The sequence below is a fragment of the Suncus etruscus genome, chromosome 6 (assembly GCF_024139225.1).
Source record: "Suncus etruscus isolate mSunEtr1 chromosome 6, mSunEtr1.pri.cur, whole genome shotgun sequence".
Classification (NCBI taxonomy): Eukaryota; Metazoa; Chordata; class Mammalia; order Eulipotyphla; family Soricidae; genus Suncus; species Suncus etruscus.
The window spans coordinates 123,709,499-123,729,983 of NC_064853.1; the positions used below are offsets into that span (position 1 = coordinate 123,709,499).

Here is a 20,485-nt window from a genome sequence, read left to right on the forward strand (position 1 = left end):
TCGAAATTTCCAAGTCTAAGTTGCTTTCTGACATATATGCAAAGGGAAAAATAGTTACACCTTTCACTGCATCACGCTGGGGAACTAATTTGTTTTGACATACTGAGAAGTAATCTGATGTTCATATTTATTCTGAGGGGAAAAAAAGAATGCCATATTAGCTAAAAACAAATTTCATTAATAAAACGGCGGCTACCTAATCAGATATGTGCATCTACTTGGCATGTTTGATAAGGAGGAAAATGCCTAGTGCGTATAAGCTTCTCTTTAAGGAATCTAATGCTTATTACTGAAATATTTCCCAATTCCTCTCACCAGTATTGCTAGGGTCCAGGACACAGCTGTCTCCAGGAACACATGGAAACATTATACCCAGAACACTAGTGGCATTGATCCAACCCGCTTGTCTCAGGCTTCTCCTTCCAAAAGGCCTTATAAATGATCTTGATTGAAGAGCTATTTCAATACCAATCTTGGCACAATGAAAGCCACTGGAAATCTTTCTGAGTCTGTTACACAACAAGCTGACAAACCACCTTATTTATTTATCTTCAGTTTATGAAAAGCTAATGGCTAAAATTCTATCTCAACCTGAAAATCACCAAATTACCTCTACACTCCGCTGTTTAGGAAAGAAAGGCTTGGAGAAATATATTAGTCCTTCTAGAGAACATACAACAACAAAAAATGGAAGGAAGAAGAACCCCCCCCCCAACAAAACCACAGTCAGTGAGTGATAAGGGACTCTGAGCTACAAGTATTAAAAGAGATGAATTGCATTAACCCCTGCCCTCCCCCATTATATTCACTGCCCACTGGAAACAACAACAGAATTACTAAAATCCCACACTGTCTAATGGGATGGTAATAGGATTCAGAGGCCATTAGGGTAAAGGCAATCCATATTTTACACTGTAATAAGCCAGACTGAAGGCACTACAGCCTTCCTCAGAGCTCAACAATTACCAATTTAATATTAACAAATCCACGAGCACTTTCAAATTGCAAAATAAACTCAAGTTAAAAGTCAAAGGTCTAGTTTTTATAACTGTCTGTATTTCCGGGAAGTAAAATCAATGAAGAAAATTGGAGTTGTTTTTTTCTTTTTACAGTGGCACTGATGATTATTCATTTTACATCCCTGTTTATAGAGGATGCTGAGATTATGATGAGGTGGTTATAATTCTTTACAAATTTATGGCTGGGCAGTAAGTATCCTTCAGTTTAAAATAATTAGCATTGCATTTTTCTGCTGAAAATACTTTCTTTCTCAAGAAGAGATTACTATTTCTGGCATTAAATTTTTATAAAAATGTACTGGACACATTTAAAAGGACACCTTTGAAGAAAGGAAGGAAAGGTAAGGCAGAAATAAACTTTGTAATGCCATGGAAGAAAAGATTGGGATCAAGATACAAGTAAAAATAACAAATAAACTCATAATGTGAACCCAATTTTAATACACAGTTGCTCCAGGAAGCAGTAGCTTGACCAGCTCTGTGAAGAATATTAATGTATTTGATGAGTATTTTTTTAAAATGATAATTTAAAGAACTTGTAGGAAGGCTATCTAATGCTTTGTGTTTTAAAAGAACATAGAAAGACAGTGACATTTTAAGGGAACTAGTTTGCTTGAAGAGTTCTTAAATTTTCACCAGAGATGAATAAGGTAATTTGCTTCTTATTCATCTCAACATGATCCTCTCTTAAACTCTGCCTGATGCAGTGCTCAAAAGCAAAGGCAGTATTGGTTCAATTTTTGGAAAAGTCAACTCTCTACACTACCAGTTACAGTAAACATTGCCAAATTATAAAGTAATAGTCAGTAATAATCCATGACCACCACTGATATTATATCAGTTTTAGTCATTCCATCCTGCACTGTGATTCTTCTGGAATAATAACCTCATTGTCATGCTCCTTTAATTATATAAATATATGGGAATAATCCCATTGTATGATTTTTATAAAATACCTACTGCCTTATTTAGGCAACCATAATACACAGTGAAGACATTTTGCTGATAAGGTAGAAAGTAATTAAAATTACGAATAAAGAGAAGATATCATATATAAATGCCATTCCTACCATGTTCCTCATTCCTTTCACCAAATACAAAAGTAAACCTGAGCATAAAGAGGCAGTAAGAGCCCAAATTGCAGGTGAGTTTAAATCACAAAAGATAAAATGTGTTCATGCCTAAATTTTAAAATCTATTCTGAACTATATCTTAGGGGACTGTGAGAGCAAGTTTCTACTCTGAGGTTGTGACAAAGAAAAGAGTCAACTCAGAAAGAAATACACAGCCTGAAAAAATAGATCCATAAATTAAATACAAACTTTGCATTTTGAGAGACCAGGGTTATTTTCCTGATACTGTGGGGTTCTCTGGGCACTTCCAGCAAAGACCCTTGAGAATGGAGTCAGGAGAAGCCTCAAGAACAATAAAACAAACGGGAATGATGGTTCAAAGGGCTGGAGCATAGACCCAGTACCTCTGGCCTTCTCAGGAGATTATAACACACAGAAGAGAAGCAGGAACTCAAACAATAGTGGTTATTCCTGCAAGTGTTCAGCCTTCCCCTTGTGTCCATTTCTAGAGAAAGTGTATCTAAGAAACCCCCATTAGGAATGCAAGTTTAAATAACAGATGCTAACAGGAAAATTGGCACTTTTAGGGGTCTTTCCACTACCAGCAATGAGAGAGATTTATCTGATCAAATCAAAATCTTACTGAAACAAACACATAAACAAACAAACAAAATACCTCAAAGAAGGGCACCAATCAACTTAGGGTCTAATTTAGATGGAGAAGACACACATAGTCTAAGACCAGCATTTCTTAATGAGGTAATTGGTTAGTCATCCCCCCATCTATCCTCCCCAATGAGCCTTCATGATATTCCAAGGGGCCACAGACAAAAAGTACATAAGCCATGACCCAGCGGAAAACTAAAGGATACAACTTGCAGACTGGGGGTGCATGAAAAAGAAACCAGGTCAGAATGAGGACATGTGCCCTAACCATTGTACTATTTCCTGGTGTTGCAAGTCTATCTCCATGCCCATAACACATAACCAGAAGCTAAGAGAAAAAATGACCAAAAAAATTGTATCCAGATCCCACCAACTGAAAGGATGGCTCTCCTCTCATATCAGGGACCTGCATGCAAACATGATAGATTAGGAGATACACAAGAAAGAGAATATTAGAAACTGTCCTTGCTTTATACTTGAGTTTAAAAAACAAAGGATACTGGAGGGGCTGGGGAGATAGCACAGCAGTAGGGCATTTGCCTTGCACAGAGTTGATTTAGGTCGGATGGTGGTTCGAATCCCAGCATCCCATATGGTTCCACCTGCCTGCTAGGAATGATTTCTGAGTACAGAACCAGGAGTAACCCCTGAACACCACAGGGTGTGACCCAAAAAACCCTCCCCCCAAAATGGATACTTATTCTTACCAGTTTCCTAAAGTTGTTTTATCTCCAAAATGGTGCTTGTCGTAACATTTTTTTTATTAATATATTGTGACTCTATCTTTAGTTTAAAAAAATTTTGTTGTTGTTCTGGGACATATCTAAAGTTGTTCAAGACATACTTCCAGCTCTACAATCAGGAAACATTCCTGGTGGTGATTGGGAAACCTTATGGGATGCTGAGGATTTGACCCAGGAAAGCAACGTGCAAGGCACTGTCTCTCTGACCTTCTATCTTTGTACACTTCATCAAAATTGCTGGTTAAGTAAACTTCTCTGCTACCAAATGTTTTATCATCTTATAGCAGAGACAGGCTAAAGCATATGGTTCTTGCCCTCACTGAGCTTAAACAGTCTATGTATAAATAAAGAATGTAACTGGCAGGTGTATAAATTGAGAACAGTGTTAAACATGCGGCAAATGCATTGTTATAGGAGTGTCTCATTTAAACATAGGAAAGAGGAGTTCAAGAATACTTCTGGGAGGAAACAACATCAAAACCAAGACCTTACAAGATGAAGAGTAGTTAGCCTGGGGCAAATTGCAGTGTCAGAAGGAGGAAGAAAGGATGAGCATTAGAAAAGACATCTTGAGGAAAGCTGGAAGAACTTATGGGCAGAGTGTCTGCAGAAGCAGAACTGTAGGCAGAACCTGCAAAAATCAGAGAGGGTCCTAGAATCAGAGGGAAGGTGGTAACCCATGAGACAACCAATTATATACTGCATACTTGGCAATAGCAAAAAGCCAAAGCCTCCTCATTGAATAATCTTGAAGTAAAGGAAATGGATTGCACATTGGAAATGCTCTTTCGATATTTATCAGATACCTATTAGGATACCTTAGTTCTAAGAGGACAACCAGCTATTAACTAAAACAAAGATCTTCCCCATTTTTCTCTTTCTGTTAAATCTCTCTTTTGATGTGTAAAAGCCCACCTGGATTACTTTGCCCTGCCCCATCCTGGCAGATTTTGTTCTGAGATAATAAAATGTCAATCCAATCTTGGTGCTTGGAAAGAGAGCATGAAAAGCACTGGCTCCATGTTTCTCCCCTGACTAATTTTGTTCATTATTTCTTCACTGCTACCCTTCTTCAGACTGTCAGCTTGGGTTAAAGATACAGTGTCTGGGGTGATCCACAAACTATGGGGTTTTTAATTTTTACAACTGGTGCTCAAACAGGATCCAGGCACCTGAGAAGACTCCAATGATGGTGAGTGCCATGATCTCTGGTGGATCCAGTCCTCCTTGAGCTGGACTGAGTGTGCAATGCCCGTCACTGGAACATGGGTGTACATGGCCCCTGTTCTGAACAGAAGCCCCTTCAGGCGAGACAGAAAAAGGCAGTGAAAGGGAGAGTGTAGAAGACACTGAGTAGTGTTTCAGTGGCCAAGGCCTACCACCTTTTTCTCTACCAAAAGTGCTTTATGTGAGGATCTTAGCCCCACAATCTGCAGCAGTTAATCAAAGTCACAGATGGGGTAGAAGCTAAAGAGAAAACTCTTTTTGAGGGGGACTAGCAGCAGGGAGATGAGCGGATTCCCCCACTCAGATTCCAGCCCAGGAACCAAAGGCCTTTCTGTCCCAGATCATCTAAGCAGTGTACTCTAGAAGGTGAAGATGGAGGAATCAAACCCAGTGAGACTAAATGAGGAGAAACTGCTTTCAGAACCTCATGTACTTTATTCTAGGTTAATCCTCTGTCCTATTTGTGTCAGTTATTATATTGCTGGTTAAATTGTGTGTTCTACCCATATAGAACTCAATGCTACTCTTTTGTTCTATCCATCTCCCACTGAAAAAAGATAGTTTTGTATTCAACTTTAGTGGTTTAATATTAATTTGCAGTTCTGAAGAATTGCATAATGTTAGCTTTTTAATAGTTCTCAGCTATCCTAGTGAACGTTTCTCAATTGTGATGTTTTACTATGTATATTAAGTAGAAATGTATTCTCAAATTATGTCTGCAAAAATGTCTTATGTCTTTGTCCACTAAAAAAAAGAATGAATAAAAGGAACTTGGATATTATAAACTTTTTACAGTGATCATTATAAGAATGTTTTAGTCAACTTATTTTCAAAGTATACATATTTGCAGAAATGTTCTTGTGAGTTTGTGTAGGGAGTTTATGAAAAAGGAACTCAGATGTTATAGATTCATATTATAGTATTCAGTGTAAAAATGTTTAAGAATTTTCAAACTAAGTGTATCTGCAGAAAGGTTCTAATATTTATGTCAGAGAAGAAGTCTATAAAATTTTTTGATATGTATAAGAAATGGAAAAAGCTGATTGTTTTGAAAATGTGTATGCACAATCTGACCTTTGATGCATTTACAGCCAATTTGTACTGTGCCTATACAAAATAACAACCACTCTTATAAATTCTGATCTGGGGTTCCCACCTCTGGTGAAAAACAGTAGAACAAAACTTGTGTCTTTCTAAAATTTTGTTTTGTTTTGTTTTAAACAGAAAAGTTGGAATTATAAGATGATACTCATCTATTAACCCAAAACAAAAGTGGTTCCCCATCTTTCTCTTTTCTGTTAAATCTCTCCTTTGGTATTTAAAAGCCCACCTGAATCATTCTGCCCTGCCCCACCCTGGTGGATTTTATTCTGGCATAATAAAGAAAAGTCCGTTTTGGTTTGGTGCTCAGAAAGAGACCATGAGAAGCCTCTGGCTCCATGTTTCTTTCCTGAATGGCTTGGTTTATTATTTCTTTGCTACTAACCTGCTTCTTCAGACCTATCTACCTGGGGTTAAAGATATGGTGTATGGAGTGATCTCACAAACTGTGGGGTTTTACTTTATACTTGGTGACTACCTTCCCTACCTTTCCTTTATATGCTCTTACTGACCAAAATCTAAAAAGGGTTAGTTAGATGTTACATTAAGAGCAAGATATGTGAATATTTATTTCATGAGTGAATATTTTAATTTATTTTGGAGATTTGGGGATTGCATTCAGCTTTTCTTAGGGGTTATCTCTGGTTCTGTACTCTGGTGATGCTTGGTTGAAAAGTTCTAGCTGGGGTCAGCTTCTTGTAAGGCAAATGCATTAATCTTTATATTCACTCTCTCCAGTCCATGTTTTTAAAATTCAAATGAATTCTTTAGTGTCCCCATCACCTCCTAATGTCTTATTCCTAAATATTCCCCTTTAAGTATTTGTGTTTGCAATCCCTGATGTTTTATTCTGCACAGAAGAAACCAAAAGGACATCTTTTTGGATGATGGTGCATGATAAGGAGATCTTACTGTTAGAGACAAATATAGGGAAGATATTTGAGAATAGTAAATATAAAGGGCTGGGGTGATAGTATAGTAGTATAGTCTTCCACATGACCAACCTGAGTCTGATCCCTAGTACCCCAAATGGTTTCTGAACACCACTAGGAGTAATTTCTGAAGAGCCAGTAATAAGCCCTGAATACCACTGGGTGTCCCCCACCCAAATAATCATATATGAGGTGAGGTTTTTGATATAACTTCTAGTATGGGCTGTTTTAAGGTGTGCAAGATATACTAAGAACAATATCAAGGCATGCAACCTCATATAATGATCATTTCTTCACAAATTCAGATAAAATCTGATGATGTGCTATATGTTTCTCTCTTAGACAGGTTTTAAGTGGTTCCTGCAACTGTCCTATCAAATATGCATCAGTTTCTATAAATTTTTCTGTCTTATTTTTTCTCAAAAAAAATCTAACAAACATGTTTAACAGTGCAGCAATTTGCTGGACTGTCAACAATTTCAGCTTTATATATAAAATAATCACAATTTCCTAATATATTTTTCAACATCAGAGATATTTATTTCATAACAAATAGAACTGCAATACATAAATCATCAAATCGCTCATTTTCAGGCTTGAGGATCTCAACTTGGCAGCTAAAATAGAAAATAACGGTTGGGATGTAAAGTTAGCATTTTGTTTTGGTAATATTTAAAATACCTTCAAAAATGGTTCTCAACAGTAAGTGTCTTCTAATAAACTGAAATAAAGTAATTATAACTGGGGCTTCTGTCAAGGTTTTTTCCATGTAAATGTTCAATTATCTAAAATTTGTTTAAAACAAATAGATTAGATTAATTTTAGGAACAAGAATGACATGACTTTTTGCTAACATTGATTAATGATTTTAGTTCCTAATGTCATTAGTTGATATCATCATTTCATCACTTAAAAAATCATTTCAAGAATATCTGCGTCTCATCTAGACAGGAATGTTTGCCCATTTCTTATATTCTACTGACCTCTAGAGACTATATGTATGTGCATATAAATCAAACACAACATGGAGTTAGAAAAACAAAGCATACTTCAGAGAAAAGCATTTTAACCCCATTAACCAATTTCACCTCAAAAAAGTATACACAAATTATACATGTTTATTTTCAAACCAAACCTGATCTTTGCCTACTAAGCCTGCACATAGCTTCTTCCACATATTCTCACGTGTGTAGAACACACAGAGAGGTATATATCACACAGATATATCCTGTCTCTGGGTTGCATTCTGCCTGGGTTATGGGTAATAGAATAACAGCCTCCAAACCAAGGTTTCCAAAACCTAGGCTTTTGTTGAGTTGGAATAAGATCCTTTAACATGAGGAAAAATTTTTTTTTTTTTGGTTTTTGGGCCACACCCGGCGATGCTCAGGGGTTACTCCTGGCTGTCTGCTCAGAAATAGCTCCTGGCAGGCACGGGGGACCATATGGGACACCGGGATTTGAACCAACCACTTTGGTCCTGGATCGGCTGCTTGCAAGGCAAACACCACTGTGCTATCTCTCCGGGCCCGGAAATTTTTTCTTAATGCTGAATTTCCTTTTCAGTCTTTTCCTAATCAGAAAAAACATGCCAAATTTTGAAGTGACTGGTAATAGTTAGATGTCATATAATCCAGGAAGTATCTATCACTGGTTTCCAACACCAAGTATACCCACATGTAAGACATTCAAGATTAGAGTAAGTTATCATATTTACTATTAGATCAAGAACTTCCGAAGAGTTATATCTTATTAAGTGTGGCACCCATTATGTCAGATAAAACACCAGCTGCGAAAAAACATTGTCTTACTAGAAAAAACTCACATTTCTTATAACAAATCCATATTTCTTGTGTTTGCTTTGGTAGCACATATACTAAAATTGGAACGATACAGAGAAGATTAGCATGGTCCCCACACAAGGATGACATGCAAATTGGTGAAGTGTTCCATATTTTTGTTAAAAATATCCATATTTCTTGTTTTAATTTTAGGGATACAGACATAAATCTGATATTGATTATCTATAGACTATTGAACTATAGGTAAGTAAAACAGAAACATTGATTATAGACACTGCACCTATACATGTATGGAGTAGCCATTTACTTGTATTCATATGTATTTAAAAGTGCACATCAATAAAATTGATATATCCTACATATATAAACTTATGATTAAAATTATGCATTTTTTAATAGTTCTAAAGAATTTTTTATCTTCAGTTTTGTATGTTATTTTTGCTGTTTAAAGAACCTTTTTTTTCTCTTTTTTTTTTGGATGGAGCACACAGGCAATGCTCAGGGGTTCCTTTCAGATCCTCACTCAGAAATCACTCCTGGCAGGCTTGGGGACCATATGGGATGCTGGGGACTGAACTCGGGTCAGCTGTAGGTAAGGCAAATGCCCTCCTCACTGTGCTATCACTCTGGACCAAAACTCTTTTAGCACATGACTTCAACCACTGCTTATTCTACCATATTATGGATCACACTACAATTGACAAATTGCATGGTAGTTTCTGTAAAACTCAATCTTGTGAAGAGAGACTGCTTAGTGCCAGGAGAGTAAGGATATTTTTTGTCCTTGAATATCTATGTGTTATAGAGTTAGAAGTAAAAAAGTCTTGTTAAGTTTAATTAGATCTCAAAGAACAATCAGGAATTTGAAGACATGTGTTGTTTTAATATAAAGTATGATGGATGTCTAAAGTCCATGTTGTCTGGTGAGGCCTCTCAGCACAGCAAGCCCTGGCAACTCTACCTCCTTCAGCAGGGTCTGAAGATTGCAGGGCAATGGCGTAGAAATAATCACAGTCAGTTAAAGTTTCATTGGAGATAACTCAGTTTATTCTTTGGTTCTGTCTGCCATGTGCATTTCCTCACATGCTCAACTTATTCCAGGCAGCTTCTTCTAGCTGCTCTCCTCTGCCTCTCTGCCTCTATCTCCCTTTCAGCTGCTCTCCATGCTTCCTTGCTTCTCCTTCCCCACCCCACCCCCAGCCAGCACCTTTTATTCTTTATTCCAAACTTCAGACCTCTCTCAGGTGTGGGTAGGTTTGATCATCCAGGTGAACTTAACACAGAGTATTGGGGGGCAGGATACCTCAGATTGTTTTTCTGGTCTTGGTTTTTATTTGTTTGTTTGTTTGTTTGTTTGTTTTTTAATACACCAAGGTGTTCAGTGGCTCAGACACTCTTGGTGATTGAAGATAATGTTGTTGGTGACCAAACCAACCTGTAGCATTCCAAGCATGTGCTCCACACCCTTAAGTTTTGGATTATGTCTCTAACTCAAAGAATTTTTTTCTCAAATAAGAAGGACTAAGAGTATATTAAATGATGGTATTGTTACAGAGAGGCAGGTAGGGTCACCCGATTTTGAAACTGTTTCAGCACTACCTATAAAATGAAAAGGAAATCAAATTGTGATTCTGGTGTAATAAAAGAAAGACTACTTTCCTATCCAAACTTAGAAGGTGATAGGCAATGTCGATGCCTATTCTGAGATATTATTCTTTCAGGAAAAATCAGGGACTCATTCTTTTCGTTCCCCACTTTAGCTTTATTCCTGGTTCCCTAGGAGACTGAAGACTTCCAGAGGGCCACATCTGAAAAATATTTTATTTACCAGCAGTGACTGTCTTCCAGTGCATGTTGGCCCAGGAATAGGACTGCTATTGGAGGACAACTAACTGAGACTGGAACAGCAATGGTTCACTTTTGTACTAAGGAGCAGAGGACTGTGTAATTACCACCTGACCACCTGCAGAAAGTACATTTGCATAATCCAAGTATGACACTGTACGTGAAGAGTGTATTCAAAGTGGTCTGGATGATAAACGAGAAAACTAGAACAATGAGGCCAACCACTTGGCCTCATTCAGACATCATTTAGATGGGTTGTTTTGCTTCTTGAAGACAAGTATAAAATGTGAGCATATTAATAGCTTTAGCACACCATCATTTGTTACCATAAAAGTCGACTCCCCCAAGCCAAAATGTAATCAGTCGATTTTAGTGAATGAAAGACTTACTGACCTTTTATGTTTGGGATTTTGTTTTGAAGCTACACCTGGTGATGTTCAGAGGTTATTCCTGGCTCTGTACTTTTGGCTGTTTGTGATATGGGGGATCAAACCCAGGTTGGTAGCACACAAGGCAAATGTCTTACTTGCTGTACAATATAATGATTTTTTTTCTTTTTGGGCCACCCCTGGTGACACTCAGGGTTTTTTCCTGGCTATGCATTCAGAAATCACTCCTGGCTTGGGTGACCATATGGGATGCCAGGGGATCAAACTACACTCAGTCCTAGGTCAGCGCAAGCAAGGCAAATGACACTGCTCTGGCCCCTATATAATGAATATTTTTTTGGGGGGGGTCACACCTGGCAGCGCTCAGGCAGTTACTCCTGGCTCTATGCTCAGAAATCGCTCCTGGCAGGCTCGGGGGACCACATGGGATTCCAGGATTCGAATCACCATCCTTCTGCATCTAAGGCAAATGCCTTACCACTGTGCTATCTCTCCGGCCCCTATATAATGAACTTTTAAAATCATACATCTGGATTGTACTGCTCACAAATGCCCATCCACACCACTCTAGAAGTGCTGATGATTAGAAAAATGATTCACATCAGGTAGTTAGAGAGAAGACAGAGGAGTCAAAAGAAACCTGGATAAACCCCGGTGCAGGAAATTCAAACCCTGCATAATCAGGACAGTCCTACAGAGGCAATTATGATTCTCTCCAGTTAAGGGAAATTTGTAATCCATTCTGTTTCAAGCTTGTAAAGTCACATTTCTCAAAAACTTGTATTTCGGCCTCCAATGGCTTAAAAAGTTCTCCTTGCTAGATTGTCTTCAATTACAGAAATCCTTCCCAAGTACAAGGCTCCAGAAGTATATTAAACCTGTAGGGTACCATGTAGCCGGCTGTTTTACAGAGCTTTACAGCATGTAGTGCTGGATGCATGATGTAATACTACTGAAGCAATTCACCACAATCTGAGAACACTATTTGTTCAGTTTATAAGTGTTGGCAGTAACTTGGGGGCAAAATGTCTTTAGCTAGAAGGTTTAACATAGTAAGAGGAGGTATAGACACATTTATATTAAGTTCAAACACCCCCTGCCCACGAACCCAACCTCTGCCACAGAGCATATGGATTTCATGAACAGAACTACTATGGATGCAATAGATTTCTGATTCATTCAGCTATTAAGAAATTATTTAAATGATTACAGATGTATAAGTCAGGAAAAGGCTTGGCTAGAACAGTCTGACAGCCAAGAAATTGAAGTCAACTTTGAAAGGCAACACTAGTGCTAGGCTCTGCTTTGATGCTACACAAAACCATGGTTGAAGCATAGTTAGTAACAGGTAATAACAGAGTTGTATATTTTCATCATATCTATCCCTCTGGTGAATGTGTACATTGCTGAATTATGAGAGCTGATTTTTCCAGGGTTTCAGACTCCTCTGCAAACATACAGAAGCAAAACAGTCAAATGAGGTAGATTGGAAAAAAAAAAAACAGAAAAAAAAACCCCACCTACATTCAGGGTATGAAACAATAATTTCTAAGCCTTTGGGATCTATTTTTTCTCCTGCACTATAATGCAGTCAAGTGCATGAGTGATGTCTTTTGTGCTTGATAATGTCAAGTGTGAATGTCATGGGCAGACCCCCATCTCTGATTGTATTAAAATGGTGGGAAGATAAAAAGCTTGGGAAAAAGAAATATAACAATTCAACTGGTTGGGGAACAAGGCAAGACACTCATCTAGAGCTTGGCGCCAAGGTGAATTGGGTGACCTTGTCCACCTAAACAGGCTGGTTACATCCATTTATGAATGCGTGGCATTCATTTGATTTAATTGTACAATTATTTGTATTCCTCTGTATTGTGAAGCATACTGAATACAGGAAAACATCTTATGTGTCCCTGTATAAGCATGTATTATATACTGGTGTCTCCATGGCTCAGCTTGTCAGTCAAATATGCTAGACATCTGAGAGTTCAAGGAAAGTTAGTCAAGGTTCATGGAAAGTAACTGACACATAGGCAATTAATTTCAATAAACCAGGTATACAAACTTTCAGAGAGGGGAAAAAACTCTCACGATAATAAAAATTCATCTGAATCAATGTCAGGAAAAGGAAGTTGAACATAGCACTAACTGTTAATGGAGTGAATTCTTCTCAGAGACAAGCTCATCTCCAAGCTTAAGAGAACAAAGCTATATGCAAAATTCCTGTATAACTGCATCTACTACACATGAGAAATTGTAATAATTATACAGTAAAACATTTCTCATAGCCACTCTCCATCTACTTATGTTTAGGCTAGTGAATTCGATTTACTAATTTTTATTTATCACTATTTTTCTAACAATAGTCTTCTAAGAGATATCCTATGAAAGCAATATCCTACTGGGAACCCTGGGTCCTCATGACTCCATAAAAGAAAAGAACAGATATGCTCCTCAAATGGACTATCAGTGTCTCATGGGTGGACATGGGTGAGAACATAGCTCAGACCCATAATTTCACTCCTCCCATGCAAGGGAATTTCTGCAAAAGATGCTCATGGTATCTTTTCGGTGGGTAGGAAACTCCTGAGCTTGTCATTCAAGGTTTTTGACTGTATTAGTATCAGATATTCTTTGGGGGGATCACTTTTCACAGGATTCCTTCTATTACACTCATGAGGATTATATTTTGTGTTTTTGCCTTTACTCCTAATTAGTTACCACACTTGGGAATCCCCCCCCCATTCAAGTCTCCTTTTTTCTTTTTCCATCTTCTCTCCTAAGGAAAAACCTGGCACAGTGAATGAACCCAAGAGACAATTCTCTTTCTAAGGCTCTCAGAGACACTGGTGATGATGCCACCTGGTGATGGTGGTGGTAGTTGTTAATATGGGTAAAATAACCATTGGTACATTTAACTTCAGAGTGTTTTAAATATAGCAAGTTCCTGACAGTTATGACTCAAGAAGGAGAACTATGGAAAGGACAACCCATCAGAGAAGAAACACAAACCTCTCACTTCCCTGTGAAGTTTTTCTTATTTTAATGTCCAAAATAAAATATAAGATGAAATTTTTCTCCAGGAGGCAAACACAAAGTTATAGATTTGAATGAGAGCAATTGCGAAATCTGGAAATCCCTTGCCCCGTAGACTCGGTGCTAACTACCAAAAAGGAGTAGAGGCTGGCACTCCCACTTTCTATATAAAAGCCTTCTCTTCCAGAAAAAGTAAATGAATGAGTGTTAAATCAAAACACTGTACAGGGCATTTCACACCTTCCTGGAGGAAGTGACAAAGAAGGTCCTTCATGAAAAGAAAAATCCACTGCAAAAGAACACAGGCTGTTTAAGAAAAGTGAGAAGCTCTACAACCAAAGTTGTGTCCTTGTCCTTTCTGAAAATCTTTCTGGAATAGCCACTGTCTCCAAGCACTGCCAAATCTGTAGCACACACCTAACTCTTTCACAATTGGAATCAGTTAAGTGATCATTTCCAGAAATAAATATTCCCATAGACAGAGGTCACAGGTTGCCTGAAATTGCATCAGTTTGTGTCTGGGTACTAGAAATGGTGGGATCCTTTGGGACGTCTTTGTCATTTTATCGGTGTGATTACTAGTCAGATTAGTTTCTCTCTAGGTCCTTTCAGCTTCCAGCACTAGAGCTTGCACTCAACATTCATTTTTTTTTCTTTTCCATCGAGCCTCTTTTGCTTCTGGAAATCTGGCACTTAATATTCAATGCTAATTACATTTCTAGTCTAAGGAAAACCCTGTTGGGCTAATTTTTCAAAATCATATTATGAAAAAAAACTTCAGTGACAAACCATGTAGGTTTTATTTATTTATTTATTTATTTTTAACAGATAGACCTATTAAGCACTTAATATTCAGTGGGAAAACAGTCTCAGAGCAATGAAATTCTATTACTTTAGAGGTTGCATGCTTTTAATTTCTTAATATTTCACCACATGTTGGCAACCGGTGCATATTTTTATAATACGTTTGATCATTACTCTTCTCAGGGTATTCTATTTCAGTTTTTTCTCTGACATCATATTTGCATGTTAAAGGGTTTTAGCATTCAGGGATGAACTGTTCTGAATAGTAATGTGCAGTTAACTTGATTTTTTTGAAAAACAGAAAACAGCCAACAGACATTATATATAGGAACTAAAGAGATAATCTTATAATTTAAAAATCTAACTCATTTAATAGCATTTTATAGAATATCATAAAAGGTAATGATTCAATATAATTCATTAATTAGCAAGTATGCAAAATGCTATCAGTAGAGTTAAGAGAAGGCTCCTTTTCTTTAGCTTTTTATAAGTCTATTGCATTTCTTTTATCCTATTTTTTTTTAATGATTCTTTCTTTGCTCTCCAGCAACATCTACTGGAAAAGTCAGAAAAATGCTATTTATATGAATCAGATCGTTGGAGTAATGATAGTTTTAGTTACCATCTGCTTAAAAAAGCGCATGCTGAACTACCATCCAGTGTACAAGAGAATCATTTCTGCCTTCTTTAATTAGATTTTGTTCTTCTGGATGGTGATCTAGTACATGGAAGATGCAACTCCCAGATTCCCATCTCCTCACCTTGCAGAAGTCTTTTCATTAATAAACTTAAAATTCTTCTGTGGTACAGACAACCATATTTCTCCTGGCACATTTTCGCAGCCCTTGTCACTTATTTTAGGAATAATTGTCATTCTCAGTGGCAGCTTGACAACACTCAACAGCAAGGCATTAGCCAGAGTCAGAGAAAAGATTTTGTGCAAGAAAGATGTGAAGTGATGCAGGTGGGATCAGGGACTGTTGCCCAAAGGGCTTGCAAAGTTTCCGAAGTTGACAGGGGATGTGATTTTGAGAACTCAGAATGCTACTTCTGCATGACTCCATCAAACATTCCACAGCACTTTGCTCCTTGCCTGCCTCTTTTTCAGCTCTTTTAACCACGATGGGGAAAAAGATGTTTTCCCACATCTGTATGATGACTCTTGGTTGAAGATTTCTTTTTCTCTCTCTCAGTGAAATAAGATGAGACCCCCTCAGTCTGAATAGTCTCCACACCCTGCATTCAGCAGCTCCTGAGATACTCATAAAATAAGATTCTCGGGCCATACCCACAAGATGCCAATAGGACTGACAAACCCGAGACCAGGCAGAAGAAGGACAACCCAGAGTGAAAACTTGGGACTATATATATTATATACACTTTATGTATATTATATACCTATATATGTATATATATATATCACAACCAAATAAATAAAATCCCTCTTTAGATGTGGTTTCTGAAATCAACAAGGCCAAGGTGAACTGTGTAGAACTAAACCATGGGAAGGCATTAAAGTCAGATTTCCGCTTCTTATTCCAGAAAAACTGTTCTTTTTAAAACAGAATTAGGTACTTCTTTATAGTCAAGTTTTACCTACCCACAATTTAGCCCCAAATAAATTCAGTTTCAGAAACCACTTAGATAAAAACTTGAATAGAATTCCTATGCCCATGGAAATGAAAAACACAGAATAATTGGAAATGAAAAAAATATTTTTGCATTCTCAAATTCATTCATGCCAGCGATACATCTCAGCAACAGAGGTAAAGAATACAGACTCCACCAAGACCAAGGCTTGAAAAGGCTCTAAAAAAACGATGCAAACTTTAAAATACCAGGAGAACCCAGAAAATCAGACACCACTGACACCACTGGGAGACTACACCAGGCTGCATCTTGTGTTTGTTCAATGCGAAAATAGATGTGAGTCTTGCAAACAGCAGCCCAAGCTGAGCCACGAGTCCCATTCATCACACACAAAAGGGACTGATTCTAAAAAAGCCACCTTCCGTGGACTTTCCCCACATCGTCTCCATTTGGGCTAAGCTTGCAAAGACCCCACTAGAGACAAATAAATAGCTCCTTCATGCTGGAAACGGACCCTTATTCGCAGCATCGCTGGAGTTAACTCAGTTCCAACTGTCATCATTTGGTTGTCCTTATTCTTGACCGATTCTTGCTATAAAACATGCCTCACCTGAAGTCTGAACTTCCTGTCATTTGGGATAAGACTTCGTCTGTCTCCATTTAGGAGATTCTAAAGGCTCAGAGGATGTGGACAGAGAAGTAGCCTTACTCGCAAGGTCCACAAGCCACACACACACACAAATACTCCAGCAGGATGACTCAAATCAACTCTCCCCTTGCTCAAAAAGCCCCTTTGAACATTTATTATAATGCGTCAGAAGTTCAGCTAGAAGGAAAATCGCCAATGCCAGAGTTCCCCCTAGGTGTTTTCAAGTCCAGGACTCCAAAACCAACATCAACTGGATTTTTCTTTTCTTTTCTTTTTCTTTTTTCTTTCCGCCTCCTGGAAGCTGTTTAGGATTTCGCGTTAATGCCAAGTGCTAGCCTGATCAAAATCATCGCTCTCGCCTCTCCTTTTTTTTTTTTTTTTTTTTAAATCAAACGGAGGAGCTAAGCCATTCGCCGCAAACGCGTTTTACTCTACAAATCCATTTTTTTTCCCCATTGAATTGGCTGCATGCTCTAATTCATCCGAATGGATGCAGGTACTTTCTAACGTTGCACAAAAAATAAAACCCACTGGAAAAATAAAGATTAAATAAAAAAGAAAGAAAGAAAGAAAGAAAAAAGAAAAAAAAGAAAGAGATGGCTTTGGCAGCAGAGGATGCCTTTCTCAATGACCAAGCCGGCTGGTGCCACCTCCCTCCCTTGCCATGCCAGCAGGGCCCGCGGGGTGCGCTTACCTGTCTCGGCTGAAGGCTTCCTTCCCTTGTTAGCGGCGTGCAGCATCTCGAGCTCACCCCAATCCTCAGCGCCGGGCTCCAATGACACCGCTGGGTGCCCCCCACGAGCGGAGCCCCGCCACTCCCCGCACCCACCCGCCCACCACCCCCTGCCCGGCCGGAAAGCCGCTTCTTGCAAGTGATGATGAGTTTTTTTGGGGGGTCCCTTCGGAAGGGCCCCCAGCCAGTTGGAGGGCGGGCGCAGCGAGGGGGCGACGCGAAGGCACCCCACACCCCTTTCTTAGGCTTTGGCAAGAGGGGCCGGGCAGCCCACCCTCGCCCCACGCCCCGGGGCCGCACGCATGACTCCAAGGCGCGACTGCCGGGCTTTGCGAAGCTGCGCCAGGCTGGGGTGGAAGAAAGGAGACCGGGGAGTCAATGGAATGTGATGACAGGGGCTGGGCATCCGAGGCAGGAGGAGAGAGAACAATGAGCGTGAGAAAGAGAGAGGGAGAGAGCGAGAGAGCGAGAGAGGGAGAGAGAGAGAGAGCGAGAGAGAGCGAGAGAGCGAGAGCGAGAGAGAGAGAGAGAGAGAGAGAGAGAGAGAGAGAGAGAGAGAGAGAGAGAGAGAGAGAGAGAGAGAGAGAGAGAGAGAGAGAGAGAGAGAGAGAGAGAGAGAGAGAGAGAGAGAGAGAGAGAGAGAGAGAGAGAGAGAGGAGAAGACAGAGAGGGAGCAGGCGAAGGATGGATGCTGAGAATAAAAGCCACCGCCAGTAAGCAGCACACGCGTGTCTGGCAGCTTCAGTTATTTTGTCTTTTTATCTCTGCGCACACGATCCACGGCCTCTCTCTTTTAGACACACATTCGTGCAGCTAGCTCCCAGGTTTGGAAACTGAGCTCATGGTAATTAATGGGTCTTTGGGTGTTCTTTATTTATTTATTTATTTTGTCTGATTGGCATTCAGTTGTGCCCGGGTGAGTACCTGTAATATTAGGGGAGGGGCTTATCTATCTATTTATTTATATTTTATTTTGGGAGGTGCACGGCAGAGAGGAGGCTTTTACGTGCAATTTATTTATTTCGCATCTTTATTTAGGTAGGCAAAAATGAAAACTGCTAATTTCCACGGCAATTTGCAACGACGTTTTTTCTTTTTTTTCTCTCTTTTTTTTTTAAACTAGCAGATGGAACTCTACTTATCATAACTGCTGACAAACTGCCATGGGTAAACAAAAGCACGAACAAATGCCTCTCTCGTCTTGATAATTGTCTTTAAAAGAAGAAGAATCCACGCTAGGATATTAGCGTTGGCAACGAGGAGTTTTCCTGGGGAAAGTTTGAACTACGTAGGGGGGTTTCTTTCACTCTTTTGGGTGTCATTAAGGCAGAGTCAAATAAAAGGCAAGGCAAGATGTTGAAAGGAGAGGGGCTGGGAAAAAGTGGTGAAAACCGAATTTCTTCTTGCAGTCCCTCCAAATGGGACCCACGAGATTCTTGTTGGGGTTGCACAGCAGAGTTTTAGAAGCCCTATTGCCAGCGACTTGGGGTGCAGGCTCTGCCTTCCTATACAATGGTCAAGTAGCTTCTATGTTTCAAAGCACATAGAAGAGAGATGTTTTCCTAATTCAAATCGGGTTTCACCAGTTTTGTTCCATTCCTACTCATCTCCTGCCACATGGGGGCTAGGATTACAGAGTTAAATTCCCAAGTGACCTCTTTTTTAGGGATGTAAATTGCTGATTCCAAGGTCAAGTATTTCATCTAAGTTTCATTATTGGTGAAAGTTAGCGCCGCGTGCTTTCCATGGTAACCTGAGTTAAGGCCATGGTAAGCTAGCAGAAGAGGGAACTCCCAAGCTTTACACTAAGCATCTGCTGGAAATTAAGCAAGTCTGATAACAGAAGATAAAGCCCACCCCACAGGTTCTACATATAGCTATTATTATTTGAGGCTTGGCGTGAGAAACAAAAACAAGGCATTTATTCATTTGTCCAACAATGCATTCATAATAGACCCTCCACATCCCGGAATGTCAGTGTCCTGGTATTAAGGCATCAGATATAGAAAAATGTATTCGCCACCTTGTTGGACATAAAAAAAAGGGGTGACTTCACCAGGTTAACCTCAAAGTCTTATCCTTTTTGTCATTTGCCAATAGCGGATTCTATTTTTAGTTTGCACTCAAATAAAAGGACAACCAGCTTTTCTCCCACCCAGGACAGGATCCAGAGGAGCCTGAGCAACTGTTCAGGTCGAGAATGAAGAGTGTGCAGAGGCTGTGTGGAAGGCAGCTGGCCAGAGAACAGAGAGCACTCAGATGTAGAAGGCAGAAAAAACAGTGCCCTGGAAGATCCGAAATTCTCCTGGACATTTTACAGGGAGTGAAAGAAACAACCTCCTTTTCATGGCATTACCGGGGCAGGCTCGATAGTAATATATATATAAACTTTAGCCCAGCAAGTGGAATTTGAAATTTTTTACCAGTGAGAATAAAGAGTCTGCGACAGGAATGCAACTATTCTAGTGCAACAAATGCAGGAAGGGGATTTGGGGCATATTGAATGGGGTCAGAATGGTCCTAAGGATGGAGAAAAAGAAGTGAAGGAGGCAAACAGATTGTTTGAAACTAGTAACTGTTGTCAGTGGAATACTTACCTCCAACCTTCTATTTGCAATGGTTACCTGAGCAGCCTTCATGATTTGCTAGACTAGATGTGATCTATTCTTAAGGAAGGTGAAGTCAGGAGTCTAGTAAGATACCAATGGTGACCCAAGATAATCAGGTCAATATTGTCCTACTGGTGTGTGTCTTTTAAGTTAGCCCCCTGTTTCTGGAGTATGTAACTTGAATTTCAAAAAACCGGTTCCCAGGAGGAGACTTACATGCTACTGTGAATTATTTGATGGCTAAGGATGTACATATGACTTAGCTTT

The 20,485-nt window shown here is 39.2% G+C and overlaps 1 protein-coding gene and 1 non-coding gene across 2 annotated transcripts in view; one reads left to right on the forward strand and one right to left on the reverse strand.

The window, feature by feature from the left end:
• The window catches only part of TENM2 (teneurin transmembrane protein 2), a 1,185,834-nt gene that overhangs the window by 648,643 nt on the left and 516,706 nt on the right, over positions 1-20,485 (reverse strand). The window lies entirely within an intron of this gene.
• Positions 8,614-8,720, forward strand: LOC126013039 (U6 spliceosomal RNA). The gene has a single exon (XR_007497375.1). It is a non-coding gene; the product is annotated as a U6 spliceosomal RNA (small nuclear RNA).